We start from the raw sequence: 20,225 nt of genomic DNA, 5'->3' as shown, positions 1-20,225 counted from the left end.
TTTTTGTTTTGAATCTTTGATCATGTATGTATTGGACAGTGCACTGGGTGCCATTTTGATATAATGGATATATTCATGAGCCTACTTTGATCATATGTTGTCTTCCATCTATATTATAATGCTGTGTGTTTGGAAACATGAATGAAAATCTTTAAAATTATGTTTTTTTATAAAAAAAATAAATATTTAATGTATTTTTTACAATGACCGAGTCATTGAAATCGAGCCGGCCGAGTCGATACCGAGCCAGAGTCGAAGTCGGAGTCGACCCTCAGCCGAGTCGAAGTCCAAGTCGGAGTTTTAAAACATTGGTTCTAATAGATACCAGCAGCACCCACAATGTTTTGGACTCAAATATGGCGAAAAGGCTCAACATTTTCGCATATCCCATGCCCAACATGAAAGTGATGGTAGCCGACAGAACAGAAACAAAAACAAAAACGAACAAAAAAAAAATGAAAAAGTAGGAAAATGCCCTAAAGTCAAATTACAGATTCAAGATTGGGGGCAGAAATACAAGTTATATGGGTTCTAGCCCCCTGAGAATCAAATTGTAGCATCATACCAGATGATGAAGTTGATCTAGAAGGGAGCACCAACATATGTAGTGCAATGTCATCAGATGGAGATGTTGGCTTCAAGATTGGTTAGCGAAGAAACACCTAAAGTTCAAAAACTGATCCAAAAACACAAAAAGGTGTTCCAAGATCTTCCTATGAAGATGTCACCTGAAAGAGAAATCAAGCACATAATCGAAGTCAAATCAAGGTCAAACCCTGTCAATATCAAGCCATATAGATATCCACATCATCAAAAAACTAAAATCGAAAGATTAGTCCAAGATCTTTTGAAATGTGGAATCATCTCAAAGAGTAGAAGCCCTTATGCTGCTCCAATGGTTCTAGTCCGAAAGAAGGATGGATCCTTTAGACTGTGTGTAGATTATCGAGGATTGAACAAAGTAACGATTAAAAACAAGTTTTTGATTCCCTTTATAGATGAAATGTTAGATGAACTTCATGGAGCCCAATATTTTTCAAAATTGGACTTGAGATCGAGATACTACCAGATCAGAATAAGGCTAGAGGACATAGCAAAGACTGCTTTTCGAACACATGAAGGTCATTATGAATTTAAGGTAATGCCCTTCGGATTAACTAATGCTCCAGCAACCTTCCAAGCCACCATTAGTGAGGTATTTTGTCTATATCTAAGGAAGTTTGTGTTAGTGTTCTTTGACGATATTCTAATCTATAGTAAAATATGGAAAGAGCATCTACAACATCTGGAGCAAGTTCTCACTATATTAGAAGAACATCAGTTCTATGCAAAGATGTCCAAGTGCACCTTCGGAAAAGAAGAAGTAGAGTACCTCGGACACATAATATCCAAGGAAGGAGTAAAAGTAGATCCTAATAAGATCAAGGCTATAAAAGAATGGCCCAAACCAATTAACATCTCCAAGTTAAGAGGATTCTTAGGGTTGACTGGGTACTATCGAAGGTTTATTAAAAACTATGCCCATGTAACCACACCCCTAACAAACCTTCTAAAGAAGAACTCATTTCGATGGGATGATGAAGCAGAAAAGTGTTTTGAAGACTTGAAGAAAATTATGTCTAATGCACCTGTATTGGCAACTCTAGATTTTTCAAAGTCGTTTGTAATTGAATGTGACACTTCAGGTTTTGGCATAGGAGCAGTATTAATGCAGGATGGTCACCCAATCGCATTTGAAAGCAGGAAGCTCAACAAGAAAGAATGTCTCAAGTCTACATATAACAAGGAAATGCTTGCCATTATGCACGCATTAGCCAAGTGGAGACAATATCTCTTGGGAAGTAAGTTCTTAATACAAACAAACCATAATAGTCTTCAACACCTCCTCCAGCAAAAAACGTTATCTACAGAACAACAAAAGTGGATCGAAAAAATTGTCGCCTTCGACATGGATATATTACATAAGAAAGGGAAAGACAACATAGTAGCTAATGCCCTGTCCAGGAAAGACGAAGAATCGTCATTACTTGCAATTTCAGTTGCTATTCCAGAATGGCTTAATGAAATTCGAAGTGAGTATGCAAAAGATCCAGAAACAAGTGTTATAATCAATAACCCTCCTCAGAATTCAAAATTTGAATGGAAAAATGATATTTTGTGGTACAAGGGGAGAATTTACCTAAGTCCAAATTCTAAATTTAAAGCCAAAGTTCTCAAAGAGTCCCATGACTCACTATCAGTTGGACATGTAGGTTTCTTTAAAACCTACTATAATGCACACCAATCTTTTTTATGGAAGGGAATGAATAATGATATTCAAGAATATGTAGCAGAATGCAATAAATGCCAGAGAAATAAAAATGAAAACATTATGACACTCGGATTGCTCCATCCCTTAAATATTCCAAATCAAAAGTGGGAGGAAATATCAATGGACTTTATCGAAGGGTTACCTGTGTTTGATGGCAAGGACAAAATTCTCGTAGTAGTCGACAAACTCACCAAGTATGCACACTTCATTGGAATGAGGAAATCAGACTCAACAAAACAAATCGCCAAGATATTTTGCAAGAATGTCTACAAATTACATGGGTTTCCCAAGGTCATTGTTAGCGATAGAGACGCCAAATTCAAAGGTAATTTCTAGAAGGAATTTTTCAAACATATAGGAACCTACCTCAACATGAGTTCAACATACCATCCTCAAATAAATGGCCAAACAAAAGTTGTCAATAAATGTTTAGAAGCCTACCTACGTTGTTATGCAACAAACAAACAAAATAAGTGGGCTCAATGGTTACATCTCGCTAAGTGGTGGCACAATGCCACTTACCACACTTCAGCGAAAATGACTCCATTTCAAGCTTTGTACGGTTACGAACATCCTAAATGGAAGGACCAAACAATAACGACTCAAATGAATGGTTGACAGTGATTACTAAAACCTATGTTAATTTTCTTGAAACTCTGCAACTACTTAAATGAATGTACTGATAAATCAAGGCAACTGAAAAGTGAAACCAAGTTTAACTTTCACCAAGATACAAAGTTTCTTAACATTGAACATGCAGCGGCAAATAGTTGAGATAAAAACACATGCACACACAAATTTGACACCAGTGTTTTACCCAGGAAACCCAAATGAGAAAACATGTTTTATTTTTCGTGGTCTTCTTATATTGATTGTTCTTTGAGAAAATAAATCTTTAACAATTCAATGCACTGCTACTGCAACAAGCAAATAACCTTTGATAAAGCTCTCGGCTTTCTTCTCACTAATCTCAACTCCACCAATTGTTCTCAACATGTCACTGCTCTCAGCCTTGAAAAATTGCACTTGGCCATGCCTTTTGATCTCGGCCTGCTCACACAACTATTCCCTGCTAAAACTAGTCTCGACTTGTTGCTCGAATTCCTGTTCTTTGCTCCTCAACCAATGTGTTATACCATCAACAAAGAATCATCAAATCTTGTGCCTTCGTCCTTCTCTGCCTTAGTAGATCTTCGATGTATGCAAGGAGGCAAAGTTCGAATGGTTGTTCACACAAGTGCAACGAGTTCCCTCTACTAGTTAACTGAAGAAAATCTCAGTTACACTTGGACTAGCTCTTAGTTAACTACCTTGAGTTGCTCCTTGATTTCCTCTAGTTGTGAACCAAGTTCACTGAGGACTTAACTCATCCTCTCTTCACTTATCTCTAAAGTCTTAACTCGTCCTAACCAAAATTTTCTCTAAAGTCTTAACTCGTCCTAACCAAAATTTTCTCTAAAGTCTTAACTCGTCCTAACCAAAATTGTCTCTACGGTCTTAACTCGTCCTAACTGGACTTGTCATTGCCACCTCATCCTATAGTCTAACTGAAGAAGACTCCAACAAACTGAAGCTCCAACACTATGCATGCAATATATTGATGACCATTCCAGTGAACTGGAAATCAACTCATCACAACTGAAGTCAAACTTATGAATTCGCATTTCTGCTAGAGAAAGACAATTCATAGTCTTTCCTGGCCAAGGCACAAACCAGAAGACCTTCCTTCGCTACATTTTCAACAACCTACTACCTTCTACTTTCTGGAGAGCTAAGTATCCAACAATTGCAAGTACAAAATTTCCTAGGAGACTTTAACTATCAGGAAAAAAAAGGTTTCACATTCTAAAATTAAGAGAGTAAAAAGCTAGTTTCCTTTTCCAAGTGATTTACTCATAAGTCATCATGTGATTTCCCAGACCTAGTCATTTTATCTTCTTCTTTTATTAGCCTAGAATACCTTTCTGAGTTTCTCGTCTATACAACTAAGAGAAGATCCTAGATAAGATGAGATAAAATACCTTATATTGTCCAACAAATAACTACAAATAGGTCAATAGGATTGCTAAGTACAATAGTAATGATAAACTGGAGGAGTGCAACACACTCCTATATAGAAGATGCAAAGAAGATATACCATAAGATCTAAAGTCTAACACCTGGAACATGAAATGATGATAGTGAAACTTAAATGATACATAAACCCACTAAGGATGACAATACAACCACCTCGGAGGAATTCCTCAAAGGAAGGTACAAGGGGTAGAGGTGGTGCCTCAATGCCCACTAGATCTATTTGGCCAAGGATGAGGACGAAACATTGCACAACTGCCAGCCATTCACCTCTAAATATGTGTCTCTCTTATCATCTGAGGCTGGAGGGAAGAAACTTGTGATAGAGGACTATCCAAAGTACTAGAAGAAGAGCTTATCCACATTGTGTATCATTGTCTGAGAGGAGCGACCTATTGCTACTATCAGGGAACGAAGGCCCGAACACTGGAAGAACAAGCCCTCTCTTGAGATCTGAATCAATAACTCCAAAAGAATATTGTCCAAGGGGGAAAGAAGACCCCAACATCTCACAAATCCATGCGCCATTGGAATGGTATTGCTCGTTGTTGGCCCCTTGGTATCACCGGAAAAAAGGATGTGATTGTCCAAGTAGTGCCTAATCGTGAGGGTGTTCTAAACATGGAAGAGTGGAGACTCAATGCCTCCTTCATAAACATAGCTAAACACCATTGATCCAAGTATCGAACAAAGATAAACAAAGTGTTCTAAAATTCCCTAAAGAGGCAGTAGAATTGACCTCATCCCGCACTAAATAGGGCATCAGAAAGCAAAATGCTCCTCCATCTCGGTCTTGTGCAAATGACATAGTTTGCATATTTTGTCCTCCTATAGAATTTGTTACTCAACCTCAACTCAAAAACTATGTGAGCCCATTTGAAGCTAGCCCCAAGTTGACTGGAGTTTGACCGAGCAGCAGGAAGTCTGTTTTGGTCAAGTTTGACCGCAATTGACCTAGCTGCAGGAGGTTGAATTTGACCGCAATCAACCATAGTTGACCGCAGGAGACCACAAGTCTGAGTTTGACCAAGTTGGTTTGGCTGCAGATTTTGGGCAGTTTGACCACCATTGACTTCTGACTATTTTGGACAGTTTGATCAGCGTTGACTTGCTAGACTTTGACCAAATTTGTCTGGTATTTTCACTTGGGTATTAGCACATATTTCTAAACAAATTATCAATTTGTAAATCTTGCTAAAAAATAATTTATCCTAAGAAAAGTTGTTGGGTTTTCTCCCATTTTTGGGTTTCCCAGGTAAAAATATTGTCTCTATTGTGAATGTTTGTCTCTTTAAGATCTTTATTGTTTCCATTGCATTTATTGTTGAGATTTTATGTGTATAATTGTTCAATGATATCAGCAGCATGAGATAAATGGTTTGAAGATCATTAGGTAGTAATTATCAAATCAGAAGATTGGTTTCTATAGTGCATCTTGTATGAAATTCAACAATTGCATCATCAATGACTATCGTCTAACTAGTCAAACGACTTTTGCAAAAGTGGTGAGGAAGGGTGGCCTTTAGAGGTTGCTTGTTGATTCAGTGGTACTTGTACATTCCAATGAGAGGTTGGATGAACCTTTTGGTTTTGACGAATCATATGGCATAGCATGCATGACAAGAGGCCATGGAGACAAGTTAAGAACAATTGTAAAATCAAGAAAAGATTCTAGGCTTGCAGCAAATGGAATCTTGTCAAGCAAAGACACAGGGTTGTTAGACTTTCCCAAGAAAAGGGAGTTGAGCTTGATGATACTCTTTCTTTAGGATTGTCTCAAAAAGGAGTTGACCTAACACAAATTGATGTGTCAATTGTTGAAGGCTTTGAGGTGCAAGAGAGGGAGCCTCATGTTCCCAAGTTGTCAACAGCCCTGCAAGGGTCATTACCTATACCACCAACTTGGTATTTTAGGAATGATGAGTTGACTTGCCCAAACTTTTATCTTATGATTTTCATAGTTGTGATTCCCTTGTCTTGGTCTTGTATGGAGATGTGATTATATTTGCAAGACATCCTAAATAACTCATGATGTGGTGTCCAAAGATTTTGGGTTATGATCTTAACTTGAGGGATGATGGAGTTTGGCGGGTTGCTCATGATCCAAAATGATGTTCATTCAAATTCACAAGTGGTCAGCATTCTTTGGAGATTTGAGACACTGTGATAGCACTTGTATGTCGAATATATTGATATTTCTATAATATACGGGATGTACGTTCCAGTGCAACAAAAAAAGGTGATAAGTAGAGATGTGAAGTTTGATAAAGATGTAAAATCTTCTAGTTCACGAGAGATTCCCCTTTGGTGATTGAGGAGAGACAAGAGGTTCTTGTTCCAAAGAGTAAATGAGAGACTCGAGATTAATCAAATTCAAGGGTTGGCGAGGTAAGATTAGGGATGGACAAGCCCTCACCTTCTACTCCAATACACAAAGAGCCAAGATGGCTTACCCAAACATCGCATGAGGCTCAAGAGTATGTAGGAGTGCCAAAATCTTCAAATGAGGGCGAGTATACCTCCTAAGAGATATGCCAGTCATATTGTATTCAGGAGGAGAGGTGTGATACCTTGGTGGATGATATTTGGGTTGATTCTGAGACTACAAGTACAAATTTGTAGATGATAGGTTTGTTGGAGTCATGGAGGGAGTCGACAAGTGTTGGTGAAAGCACTTTCCTTGTAATGAGGAAGTATTAGCTTTCAATGTTACTTCAAATGTGTTTACACCATGTTTAGAGATGCTTCCTGATATTTGGGGTACATTGTGTATGATTAGCCCTTGGATGATCCATGACGGAATTGCATATTGGAGGTGGCTTACTTAGTAATTGCTTGACCTCAATCGGATCCTTGCCTGATGTTCTTCCATAAAATGTTGGAGATCTCCAGACAACTTGGTGACATTCTACATGTTGGCTACATGGAGGAGGTTGCTTGCTTGGAGAACACCCTACATTGTAGGAGTCCTTGGTATTTTGAAGGAGGGCATTGAACCTAGATAGCATGGGGTAGCTTGGATGCTTGCATGGAGGCATGGAGTTGACTTGGGGACTATTGCCTCAAAATCTAGTTGGTCTTGTGAGGTATCTTACAAGGCGAAATCCAAACTATGACACAACAACGAGGTGGATGCCACTATCACCTCAACAATCCACCTCTTGCTCTTTAGCGGAATTTCACCACATGGGAGGCTTCCCTATTTAGGTCACCTAAAAGATATTCTAAGGTCTAGGGCTTAAAGTGACAATTAAGTAGGCTCCAAGGTACTCAAGCTAAGGACAAGTCTCAATTCTATCAGACAAGGAATAGCGTACCCATGAATTATCCTAATAAAGGATGGCTAGTAGCCTTGGGTTTTTGATGTGCACTTTAATATTAGCCCAACTAGGCAGACAAAGAGATAAAAAGTTTGTTTTAATGATATGATCAACAACAATAACAGGAGCCAACAAGACTTCAAGTGACCCTAAGTTGAAGCCTTAGTGCAAAATTAGGGTTTTTCTAGGCCCAGAATTGCCTAGGGTTGATGATGTCAGTTCTAAGGAGGAATTTCCAACCATGCAAATTGCTAGATTTTGATGTTCTAAGGCAAGGTAGAATGGCCTCCAACCAACCCAACACACATGCCCCAGATGAATTCAGCCTAAACCCTAACCCTAACATCTTGCCTTGAATGGCTGAAATTTGAGTAGGGTAAAAAATAAGATTTTATTATTTTTGACCATTAATATGGATGTTAGTGCCTTCTATCTACTTGGGTGATGGAGTCTTAGGGGAACTCAACCATAAAAATATCAAATCCTTAAAGGGAGTAAGGGGGAAAACCCTACAGCTTCACTTGCTAACCCTAGCCATCACTTTAAGCGGGGATAAATTTACTAGAGAAAAGCTCTCTAGGAGGTTCTCTAGGGAAGTTCTAGGATACAAATTAAAGCATACAAAAATTAACCAAATATTTCATATAAGCATAAGCATTTAGACATGGAAGGTAGAAAAACCTAGCAACATTACATGCAATAATCATGAAAGATATTTAATAATAAGGTACTCACAATATATCCAAGAAACAAGCCTTCTTTATCCCAAAATGGCATCTCCACAACAAGCACTAGTTTCCAGTAGCCAAATATCCACAAAAGATCACATCTCCACAAAGTAGTGAAGTACAACAAGCTAGGACGAAATCTTTAAGAGAAACCAAGTTATCCACAAGTGATGATGAATGAAAGAGTGAGGTGATTCTCTATTTATATGAGGCCTACCTCACTTGATTTCTAACTAAGAAGCCCCTACACAAGTTTGATTTTGAGTGGACAAAAAGTAAATTACGGTTACAATCCAATCCACTAGCTTTACAACATAAATTGTCGTTATAAGCCCACATGTGTGAGTCATAGGGCTAAAAATGTGATGACATATGCCCCTTGGGCTCCAAATGCTCCATTCAAGCAAAGACAAGGTTGAAAATGCTTCCAAGCATCGTGATAATCCTCCATTTGAGGAAAATGCCCAAATCATGCATGAAAGCAGCTCCAAGGGTCCAAAACCCAGTTATTGGTGCCACACATCATCTCCATGGGTGTCAAGTGAATAATGCGGTGCCTCCTCTCCAACGTTAGGGGTCCATCAAGTGCAACAAGTCCTCCTCAATCATCCTAAAGATGACCATCCTCATTTAGGCCCCGAATCATGGCATGCCCATCAAGTAGTGTCAAGGCCAACCTGGGGTCATGCTAGGTCTGTTGGTACATCATCAAGGATCATCCATGCTAGGCAAGAGAAGCCCAGCATTCTAGCTCCTAAGGGTACTCTAGGATGTATCTCAACTACTCGAGTCATCAAAAGGCAAGGCCCAACGCTCTACCAAAATTGGATTTGCCAAGTCATCATGCTCTCTAAAATGTGGTACATGGCTTGATTATGTGGAATGGGGTGTCGTCAAGGCCTTTGTTGTTCTAGACCACTTGATAAAACCAACTTAAACTCAAGTGAAAGCAACCATTCATTACAAACCAAGATCATAAATGCATCTAAGTGAACTATACTTAATTGTTAAGGGCATATTAATACTTCAAACTAGGATCAACTTTAAATATTTAACTAGACCAAGTCCAGTAAAGGTGTTCCCTACCTTTGTTGGGGTGGTTAAGTAGTCAACCCTATTAGGTGCTTCCAGTCCCCAAGGGGAGGTGGCATTTCCAAGGTTAACCCTTCAATCAATAGGTGTTGGTGTAAGTAAGTGACAATGGAGGGGAAAAACTTCATGGCCAAGTGCCATGGTCAAGGGACCTACTAATGGGAGTTCACATCCTCAATGTATAGATGTAATGGAGGGATTAATCATGGATGAATGAGTTACTCTACTCGGCCTGCTTTTTCCACCCCTATGGCGCACCTTTTTACTTCTTTTCAATAATGATTTCTATTATGGTGCATAGCTCAATAATCAAAGCTTGCTCTTTATGATATAGCATTTAAATTTTCCCCTTAAGATAAGGCAATTTATCACTCATCAGGGTTGGGACATGCAAGGGTTCCTTTTGATGAGATGGAGCATCAAGCACTCAAGAACTAGGCGATGCCTAATGAGGAGGGTAGATCTCATGCTAGGCTTTTTTCCACGCGCTAACTCATGTCCCAACCATCTTTTGCATTTTGATTTTCCTTTTCTTTTATTATCGCCACATTATGCTTTTCCATTCTTTTAGTTGCATCAATCTCCAGGGAAATGTTTTCCAGTCCTACTCAAGGATGTGGATAAGGGATGCCAAATAACAATGAACCAATGACAGGTTGGACCCAAAGAATGGAGATAGTATAAAGGGATTATAATGTGACATGGAAAGTGTTAAGTATGGTGTAAGGGAGAATGAACACATTATTTTGATCGAGGTTTCCCAAGCAGTGCCTCTCCTATAACCCTAAGGCTTTAAGGGAGGTCCCATTAGACTAGGGTTAAGAATTAACCCCTAGTAAGGTGAGAGAACAAATTTACAATCAAGATCGATCTATCATCCAGATCACCCCTTTATCTATACTAAATGCCCAAAACATTAAGTAAAAGTACCGGATTGCAAAATGATCAAAGTACTAGTTGAGTAGCAGCCCACATTCATCCAAGAGGAATGTCGGATGGTGAGAGGTGTAGACCAATGCAAATGGTGGAGGAGCTAGCATATCGTCATCATCAAGCTAATGTGTAGGGTTGTTAGTTGGCTAGTTGTCCAAAATAGGAGAAAATTTTTCTCCTAAGCGGTTACCCATTTTGGTGTGTAATAGGGAGACTTAGGTTGCAATGGCGTTCATGTAAAGGGAGTGGAGCTAATAAAACAAATGGCTTAAAAGGAGTGATAGAGTCCTTGGAAGCTTGGATGAGTGTTGGACTCATCTCATGGAGCACCCTTGAATTAAATCCTCGCTTGTGTATGGCATCACCTTGGACGTTGACATGTGTACCCTTAGGGTGTTGTGCTTCACATGTATGTGTCTACTTGTGGTTTCATATGTTGCTTGTCAAGGTGTACGCCCACATGCATCTTGTTGGCCTCCCTTGCCTCTCATATATATAGAGGAAGAAGGAAACCCTTTCATAATCACTTCATTATCTTGTGATAGATATGTAAGGAGAGGAGCACAGTAGCCTCTCTCTCTCTCTCTCTCTCTTTGTACTTATTTGTACTTTGTCTCTCTAGTCTTGGAGGCATTAAGGTTTCTTGGAGCACTTGAAGCATCTTCAATACTGTGGTCAGGGTTTCATCCCTTAAAGACATTGGAGATAAGGTTTTGCAATTGAACCCTAGATAGTACTTCTCGAGGGATGAAGAAAAGGAGACATCTTGCCAAGGAGGCTTGCTAGCATTGATGCCAACTTGTGGAATATCTTCAGTGGAACTAGGATCTAAGTCATCAAGTTCAACAAGTTCCAAGGATAAGGTTTGAAATTCGCCAAACTTTAAAGTTCAAATGATTGCAAATAAGTTCATTGAACTTCATGGTGAATTTCAAGCCGAATTTAAATTCGAACTTAATTGTTATAAAATTTGTTAAATTTGTCTAAATTCAGCTTGAAAAAATTGGAATTCATTTAGGTTTGTGTTTTAAGGGGTTTAAAAATTTAGGAGGAAAAACTAATTCTTAAGACTAAAGCTAACCATGCCCTACGCAATTATGTGTTCCATTATTTCCTCTCCATTCATTCCTTCCTCTCTTCCATGATGGATTCATTCCTTCTACCACCTTCATTGTTTTTTCTCTAAGAGTCCAAGCTCACAGTGTTAAGTCTACATAGTCCAAACACTAGACTCAACAACTAAGTCAACTAGTTCGACAACCATGAAGTTTGACAGTGAAAATTGTTGAAATATGTAACTAGGTTCGGTCTTCATAAATATGAAATGTAATTATTGTTATTTTTTGTGTAGCATGGGTTTCATGCTCAAAGTCTTTTTATATAGAGGTCAAGCACCCATTGAGTGCTTCTAGGGTTTGTCATAGAGTTAAGAAGTCAATAGAGTCATTGTCATATGAAGAAGACCCCATTGGGCATATTGTAACATGTCAAAAGAATTATTTTTGTATTTAAAGTGTCAAAATACCCCTCCAAGACCAAGTCGGCTTGGCAGCTAAGAAGTGGCCTCATTAGGGCATGTCGTCCTCCTTGGAAGCCTATATATAGGAGGGAACTCGACCTCCTATGGACACTCACTCACTTCTCATCATCTAAGCGAAGAAGAGGCAGAAGAAAGGCAAGCGAAGAAGGATAGAAGGACAAAGGACGAAGGTTTTGGGTTATTTCTCTCTCTCTCTCTCTCTCACGTGCGAAGATAAGGCTAGGGTTTTGCAGCTGCAAGGTCGAAGTTGTCAAGTTGCAGAAAGAAGGTCGAAGAAAGGACTTTTAGGTCACCTACTAGCCCTAGAAGGAGAAGCAACCCAAGCGAAGGAGCAAGGAAGCCTTGGAAGCCCTAATTTCCCTCACACGTGTGGAAGCAGCAACTGTTGCAGGGGCCAAAAATTTCAAACCTGCAGTGGAGGCCAAAATTTTGTAGTTGGGGGTCGAAATTGTGCAACTGGAAGAGATTTGACTGGGTTTGACTTGGATAGAAGAAGCACATCATCAAGAAGGTTTGGCTTGGTCTTGGAAGGGTATTGGTCTTGGTCTAGAGGTCTTGGAATTCATCATTTGAAGAATCTATAAGAAGAGAAGAGATTTGTGGGTTTTCCTCTCAAGAGGAGAGGTTTTGGCCCTGGCTTGCAGCCTACATCTTGTGTTCTTGTGTACTATTGATCTTCATGTTTTGGTAGTTGTTTGATGATAAGAACAACATAATAATAAGTGAAGAAGCTAATAATCAAGAAAAAAGTAAAAATACATCACAAGCAGTTATCAAGTATAAGAGAAATCATCCTAAGGATAGCCCTATCGATTTCTCAACAAAAAATTAGTTAACTAAACTCCGAACTAGGTTCAATAGACCATAAAATTTGAAAATTAAAAACACATATGTAATAAAATTAAATAAACTCATTAAACACGGATGATAGAAATGAAAATAGCATGCCAACATGATTAGAGATATATTTCAACATGTCAAAATCGAAAGATGAGAGTCCAACTCCAAACCACCACTGAACTTTTAAGTCTTAACCTTGTGCATTGTGGACATAACCTAGGCCACAAGCATTGGGTATGTGAACTTTGAAAAGAGAAATCAGATCTTTGTACTTTGAAGTGAAGGCATGGTTGGGAATCACGATGACTCGACATTGAATGTTTGAGTGTCTAAGTGAGGAACTACTCACTACTCAGATTTCTAGTGCTCAAATGAGTAAAGACTATTAATGCTACTAGTTAACAAATGGTGTTACTGCTATGCAGCATTGGGCAAGAGGGATATACACTCGAGAGGGCAAAGGATTGCTATGTGGTAGGAAGACTTGGAGTTTATTTTTATCTTTTTGAGATTAACCCCCAAAAAAAAATTCAACTGAATGTCAACGAACTCAAATGAGGAATATATACGTTGGAGGGAGGATTGCAACATGGTAGGAAGACATAGGGTCTAGATTTATTTTTTAAATTAACCCCCCAAAAAACAGATTTCAACCACATGTCAACAAACTTAAACGAACTCAAGTCAATTTTGTTGATGAATGTGTTGTACTTGATGGCAACCCTCTCATAGAAGAACATCTCAATTACATATAACTAGATGAATCTACAGAAAAGATATCAGATGTGATTGAATACATGGGATGCAGGACAGCTCAAAGGAATCAGATGATAGTTCTAAGTGCGACAAGTTAGCTTTGCCATCAAGTCCAAAGGGGGAGATTGTTGGCATTATGAGACAAGTGTTGTCCTTGATGGCAAATCACACAGATGAAAAATCATAGTGCAGAAGATCAGCAGCAAGGAATTGATGAGCAGAAGGTCAGCAGCAAGGAATTGATGTTTAGTCCACAAGAATGAAGAGAAAATACATATACGCAGGTTCAGTGTGACCAAGCCGCGTATACACGCGTGTTAGAGATTACAAAGACGCGTACACGTATACACGCACTTTCATGCAAGGAAAAGCGCATATATGTTGGAGAACTTACTTTTGGTCCGTGGTAGTTAGTCCTTGGTATTTGAACCTATGGTTTTGGACCATGGTATATCGTCAGAAGTGTTGATCTCAAGTATTGGGTCCATGGTATTGTTTTATTATGGTTTTGGACCGTGGTATTGAGCAAGGCCTAAGACTATAAAAGGAGAAGAAGATCATTAGGCAAGGGAATCGAAAAAGTCTTGAATATCTAATGAAGGATGAGATCCAGTATGCAGGTTATGGGTTGATGATGTATTGCTTGATCTGAGCTATGGAGGGATCTCACTGGTTGATGGAGAACAAGATCTAAGGATAGATCGGGATCAAATGGTTTGAAATGAACTATCTCTATATGATTGATTATGTTTATTCTAGATCTGTATACTGACGCATGTAATGATCTGAACTGGGTATAACTTAAGTTTGAAATCGCTGCAAGTCATGATTGAATATTTATAGATCTGTACGCGGGTTGGCTTTGGTGTAAGCGCGTATGTACGCAGGTTTGGTTCATTGTAGTAGCGTATACCATTTGAGCTATGATGTTTAAGGTTACAGGTAGTTCTGGTTGTTGATGACAGTTTAAAGGTGTCAGTATCCTGCATATCTTGGTTGGTTGATTGTGTTTAGCTTCAGTATTGATGGATGAGAACTAATATTGGATCAGGATCATAATGACTCATATTTATGTGATCTGATGGACTAGATCTGGGTGCTAACACATATATTATCCTTGTATATGTAATGATCTGGTTATGTCTGAAGTCAGGAAGTGCAACGAAGTTATGAATAAGTAATTAATGACATATACGCTGGTTCACCTTGATGAAGTTGCGTATACACGCAGGTTCAGCACTTCCAAGTAGCGTATGCACTCTGATGCATGATTTTGATGATACAGTTGGTTCTGATTGTTATTGCAGAGTTCTGTGTCTGCTCTGTGTTCTGGTGACTGTGTTGTTGACAGGGTTTCAGTGTTTCAGTGATTCAGAAATTGATGATGCTAGTAGTGATTGTTTTGAGCTTCAATGATAGTTATGGGTCCAGTATGAAAATTTGATGAAACGTGGCCTTCAGATTATAGTGTTGTGCTTCAGGAGTATCCAGTCTGAAAATGTATGAAATGTGGTCCCTAGAGGGTGAAAGGAGATTGTAGGCCGGCGCCTACGTACTAGTACATCAGCTAGTACAAGAGCTAAGGGGGTTGTAGCTCCCATCCAGGAGAGTCTGGAAAACGAGAGAGGGTTGTAGCCCTCTGCAGGTAGAAGCCTGCGTACTGGTAAAGGACTGCACCAGTACAAAATATTGTAAAATGAATTATCTTATTGAAAGAAGATAGAGACGACTTGCAGCAGGTGGTTTTCACCCACATTGGGTTTCCACCTTATATCATGGTGTTCATGTGTGCTTCTTGTGTGTGATGATCTATTCTGTTTTACTGCTCCTGCTTACTGTTCATATGGTTAATGAAGTTCTGATGCACTAACTAGAGATCAACATTTAATGGATTAACTGAATCATAAGTATTTTGGATATACGCTAGTTGCTTTAGACACAGTTGCGTATACACGCGGGTTCCCTTGAATGAAGTAGCGTATATGTATCTAAGTATGGAAATGAAAAAGTATTACTGATCTGATAATACTAATTCACCCCCCCCCCCCCTCAGTATTATTTCCAACAAATTTCATCACAAATTTATTCAAATTCAAATTCGACTTCAAATTTTATTTGGTGCTCATCAAACCTAAATGAATTTATTTGACATGGTTGAAAGTTCCACAAATTTCAAATTTCAACATTGAAATTCACCAAACCCAGTGACTTAACCCAAGAGAAGTCGACATCCAGTTCCCTCTCAACTCTCACAAGTCACAATGACAAACTAAGCAGCCAAATCAAACCTAGCACATGTTTAGTTTTGCCTCTCTTACAAACCCGACATTCTCTTCAAAGTTCAAGGTCTTCAACTTTCAAGTGCACACATTTTTATAGACTAGGCAACAAGGGTTCGACAAGGGTTTCAAAAATCGGGCAACAAGGGTTTGATAAGGATTTCATAGAATAGGAAACAATGTAGGACAAGGGTCCCATTATATTTTAAGCTTCATGGACATGTTTAACCATTAATTGTTTATATTGGCATGTAATTTTCATTTTTATCATGCGCTTAATGAGCATATTAAATCTTAGTACATGTATTTTGAAATTTTGAATTTTATAGTTTCTTGAACTTAATGCCAAATTTTATCACCTAATTTTTCATTGTTGTACTTCTAGGTCGTCGAACTCGAACAAAGTGACTTAGGCTAGGGTTTTCTTGGTTTCCCTAAATGGGGTTTTAAAGAGCTAGAGGATTGTATTGGCCTTGGGATAAGGCTATGGTACGCACATGTACTTCATCTTATACATGTTATTTGTCTTATGGCAGGTTTTATTTTCAGCTCTCATTGCCAATTGGTCTTACTGCAGATTTTAATTTCAGCTATCATTGTCTTCATGATTTAGTAATTATATGTCTTGTTGATTTGACATAGGTTAAGGCTGAAATGGTTGAGGGTTTTAAGTTTTAACATTAATCTTGAAGAAGATGGGGCAGATTTATTGCTGTAATTACTGCAACTATAAAGTGAATTTGAGATCTGGTTTATGCCTGAAAAGATTGCCCTAGAGACCTAAAATTTGTTGGCACACATTTAGCATCTTTTCTCTTGGATTGCCTTGTTGGCTGTGGTTGAAAATGATTGAATATTGTCCAGATCAGCCCTCACAATGTTAAGATTAGGGAAACCTTTAAGAAAAAGGTGAAATTTCTGAAGTTGCATTAAAGTTTGAGTCTTAAAATTTTCTATGAAGTGAACTTGATGGTCCACATTATGAAATCGTCATGAATGCATAGAGAAATGTTGTGTATCCATATTAAAAATATTTTGTCCTCAAAGCATGGGTAAAGAACACTTCTTTGGATAGGATGATCCCTCTTCTTGTAACTTGTGCCTATCTGAGAAGGTTGACGACATGCAGCAATATGATTTTCAAATCATTGAACAATATTGTTGCATCAACAAAGAATCAATCCATCCTAGGTGGATTCTTTCTGGAGCTATATGATGATACGTTCCTTAATTCAAGCCTCTTTGTTTTTCACTTCAGGTTGTATTAATTTTCAGATGCTTCAATATGTAAGAACAATATTGACACTGGTACATTGATTTTTGAGTACTGCAATTTCTATAAGTTGGGTGTTAATATGGCACCCTGCTAAGCTGATCCTTCTTAATCTTAATCTTTGGTTTAATCCTTCCATGATATACTTGAATCGTGATGTTGATATTTGATACTAGTGCATCAATGGTGACTGATGGAAAGTCAACCATCACTGAATTTGTAAATGTTGACTTGTCATCGAATTGTTTCTTGACCCAATTTATGGATGCTCTTTCATTGATAAAACTTTCTTAGCAATGACACTTTGATTTTAGTTTCAATCAATTCCATCACGATCTCTTGATCTGCAATTTCAAATTCTAAAAACTTTCTTGATTTAATTAGATCAATTAAGGGTTTTTATCTGCAGTCTCGACTTCTAAAAACTTCTTTGATTCACTTGCTACACAAATGTCTCCTCTAATTTCATGATTGATATACCCTTATGTTTTAATTTTTTACTTAAGCAAACAAGGTTTGACTATAATTCTTCAAACAATTAATTTCCTCATCTTTATTTGACAAGATCTTTTCAAAATGTTTCTTGACATCCTTCTTCTCTTGTGATTCTCACTCACATTGAGCACTTGCTCCTTCACTTGTAAAGTCACAAACCTTTTTTTCCTTTGATGCGCAAAATTGACTTTTGAGTTCTTTTGTATTGTTAACCTACTCTTCTAATTTACATTGTATAATATTCAATTCATATTGAATGTCCTGTTTAGCATTTTCAATATTTTTAATTTTAAGCACTTGGGCGCCATTTTCCTCTTAATGATTTGCCACTTCTTGTGTTAACTAGTCAACTTTATTGGCTAGACATTGATTTTCTTCCCATAAATCATTTAATTGGGAATCATGTTTTTCTTAAATCTCCTATTGAATCTTCACATGAGGTCTACTGGAGGGAAAACTCCCGCTCCCAACATGACCGGCTTAGCTATTCTCAATGTCACTTTAGGTAGTAATGCAACCCTTTCAGGCAATTCCCTTGACATGTTGGGAATCCAAAATTTTAATATTTATTATCAATATCATCTCATTTCCATGAGCCGAATCTCATGAAGCATAGTGAATCTCATGGTTAGAATGTAATGTTTGCAAACCAACAACATTTGTATTTCCAGAATAACATACTATCACAAACTTAGTAACAGAAAGCAATCAATTTGCTTATTAGTAACCTTTTTCTTTTTCATTTTCAGCTGACCAGAGTAAAACAACCAAAAACTTCCAATCAACAATTGCGTTAACCATATCAGACTTCAAACTAGGGTTTATAACAATCGATTTGTTTTGCTTAACATTTATGCCTATATGGTTTTGGGTATGCTAAGCATTTAAATTTGGTTACAAACATGTATGTTTATAAGGAATTTTAAAATTATCAGTAAAATTTTCATAGATTTTGAGATTTTTATTATTGTGCAATTTACTGCTTGTTTTTCCCTTCTACATATATAATATGTGTTCGGTCGCCCAGATTTTTCCATATCCCATGTCCACCACTCCACAGTATTGAACATTTTGTATGAATGATTATAATCACGATTTGCATTCATGTTGGCAAGGTGGTGAATGGAAGAACTTCCATGGTGGAAGCTAAGATTTAATTCCCCATAGAATCAAATCTTTTTCGGACCTAGTCATAGAGCCGAACTGGTTTTTGCGGCAATAACAACTATGCGGTTGCATACTCGATCTCCATAACTTATACATACTTGTAGTGATTGTAAGCTATTTTTTCACATTTTTAACTTCAACGCACTCATGCTACTCCCAAACCCGGCATGGTAGCCAATCTTGCCCGCTAGACCTCTCATTTTCAACTCCAGTTCAATTCAACCCACGTTTGCTCCGAAACTCGCCAACAGTTAGTAGGCAGAAGTGGCCTACTAGTGGCTGCCAGTTCAAACTCTGAGAATCACCCATCTTTCAAATTCAAACAACTAAGGGAAGCAAGGAAGTTGCTATAAATGTTTCCACCCGGGCCCTTGTGGTAATATTGCTAACAGCATCAAATTTTAATTTTTAGAAATAAAAAATGCACATCAAAGTAGAAGATTAACAGCTCCATTACACCTTCGGTACTGTTAATTTGAAGTGGTGATATTATTGGCATCAAGTTAAGAACATATGAGGCTGCAAATAAAGTTTGCAGTGAAAATTTAAACAATGCTGAGAAAGGGATGGGGAGAAATACATGCATACCTTGCGATTCTGTGCGTAAACTCAGTGCAAGTTTGTTCTTTCTGTGAGCAAATTAGTAGCAGTAAGGCCGACGAATATCTGACCTAAGACCCTAAACCCATGCAAAGGGTTTTATTTTTGGCGATTCAAACTGGGAAGCATTCACAGTAATGTCTTCACATTAATTTGAATCTATTAATTAAGTGATTATGAATTAACCCCGAACAGAAAATTGGGTAAAACTAAATCACGGGAAATTTAGGCCTTGTCCATTGATGGGTCATGGGTCATTCGGAATAAGGAAGAAAAAGTTCTAGGAGATATATGTCCCGACATGCCATGTTTCTTATGGGTCGCCAAGTTCTTCGCATGAGAGTGAGTTAATTTTCTGCTTTGTGTAATTTGAAAAAGTGCTATATAGTATTTTTTTTGGTCGTTTAATCAAAAAGTTGTAAATTATTGATCATTATGTTATATAGGAAAAGAATTAGTTATTATGCTTTACAAATAATAATTTACTTAATATTCTTTTAATATTTTGCGAAAATAAATAATATTAGGCACATAATATGTAATTGTTTCTAAATCTTTTTATGAACATATTAAAGCTAAAAAAACATTATTAAGTGTAGAAAGAGGTATTTATTATAGCCTTTATGTGCCTAAGAAAGTTTAGATGGGCATTAATTTGTATCTAATTTGGAAGCCCATCATACCCCCTATTGAAATTGTTGCTCATCCTTTGAGAAACCTATTTGTCTTCTTCCCTCTTCTTTTCTTCATTCATTTCCCTATTGACTTGTTTGACATGTAGTTTCCCTTGTTAAATGAAAGCCTTTATTTCCATTTCA

The 20,225-nt window shown here is 37.8% G+C and overlaps 1 protein-coding gene across 1 annotated transcript in view; it reads right to left on the bottom strand.

Annotated features, from left to right (window-relative positions):
- The window catches only part of LOC149144546 (uncharacterized), a 246,338-nt gene extending 226,646 nt beyond the window's left edge, over nt 1-19,692 (bottom strand). Inside the window, exon 1 of the mRNA XM_089448830.1 lies at nt 19,396-19,692. The gene's annotated coding sequence lies outside the window, so the exon portion shown is untranslated. The remainder of the gene's footprint in view (nt 1-19,395) is intronic.
- Nucleotides 19,693-20,225: the final 533 nt, after the last annotated feature.

The sequence above is a fragment of the Pinus tabuliformis genome, chromosome X (assembly GCF_031772625.1).
Source record: "Pinus tabuliformis cultivar Carrire ecotype Pingquan chromosome X, CPIR1, whole genome shotgun sequence".
In the NCBI taxonomy this organism is placed as follows: Eukaryota; Viridiplantae; Streptophyta; class Pinopsida; order Pinales; family Pinaceae; genus Pinus; species Pinus tabuliformis.
This window is presented reverse-complemented; position numbering and strand designations above follow the sequence as displayed.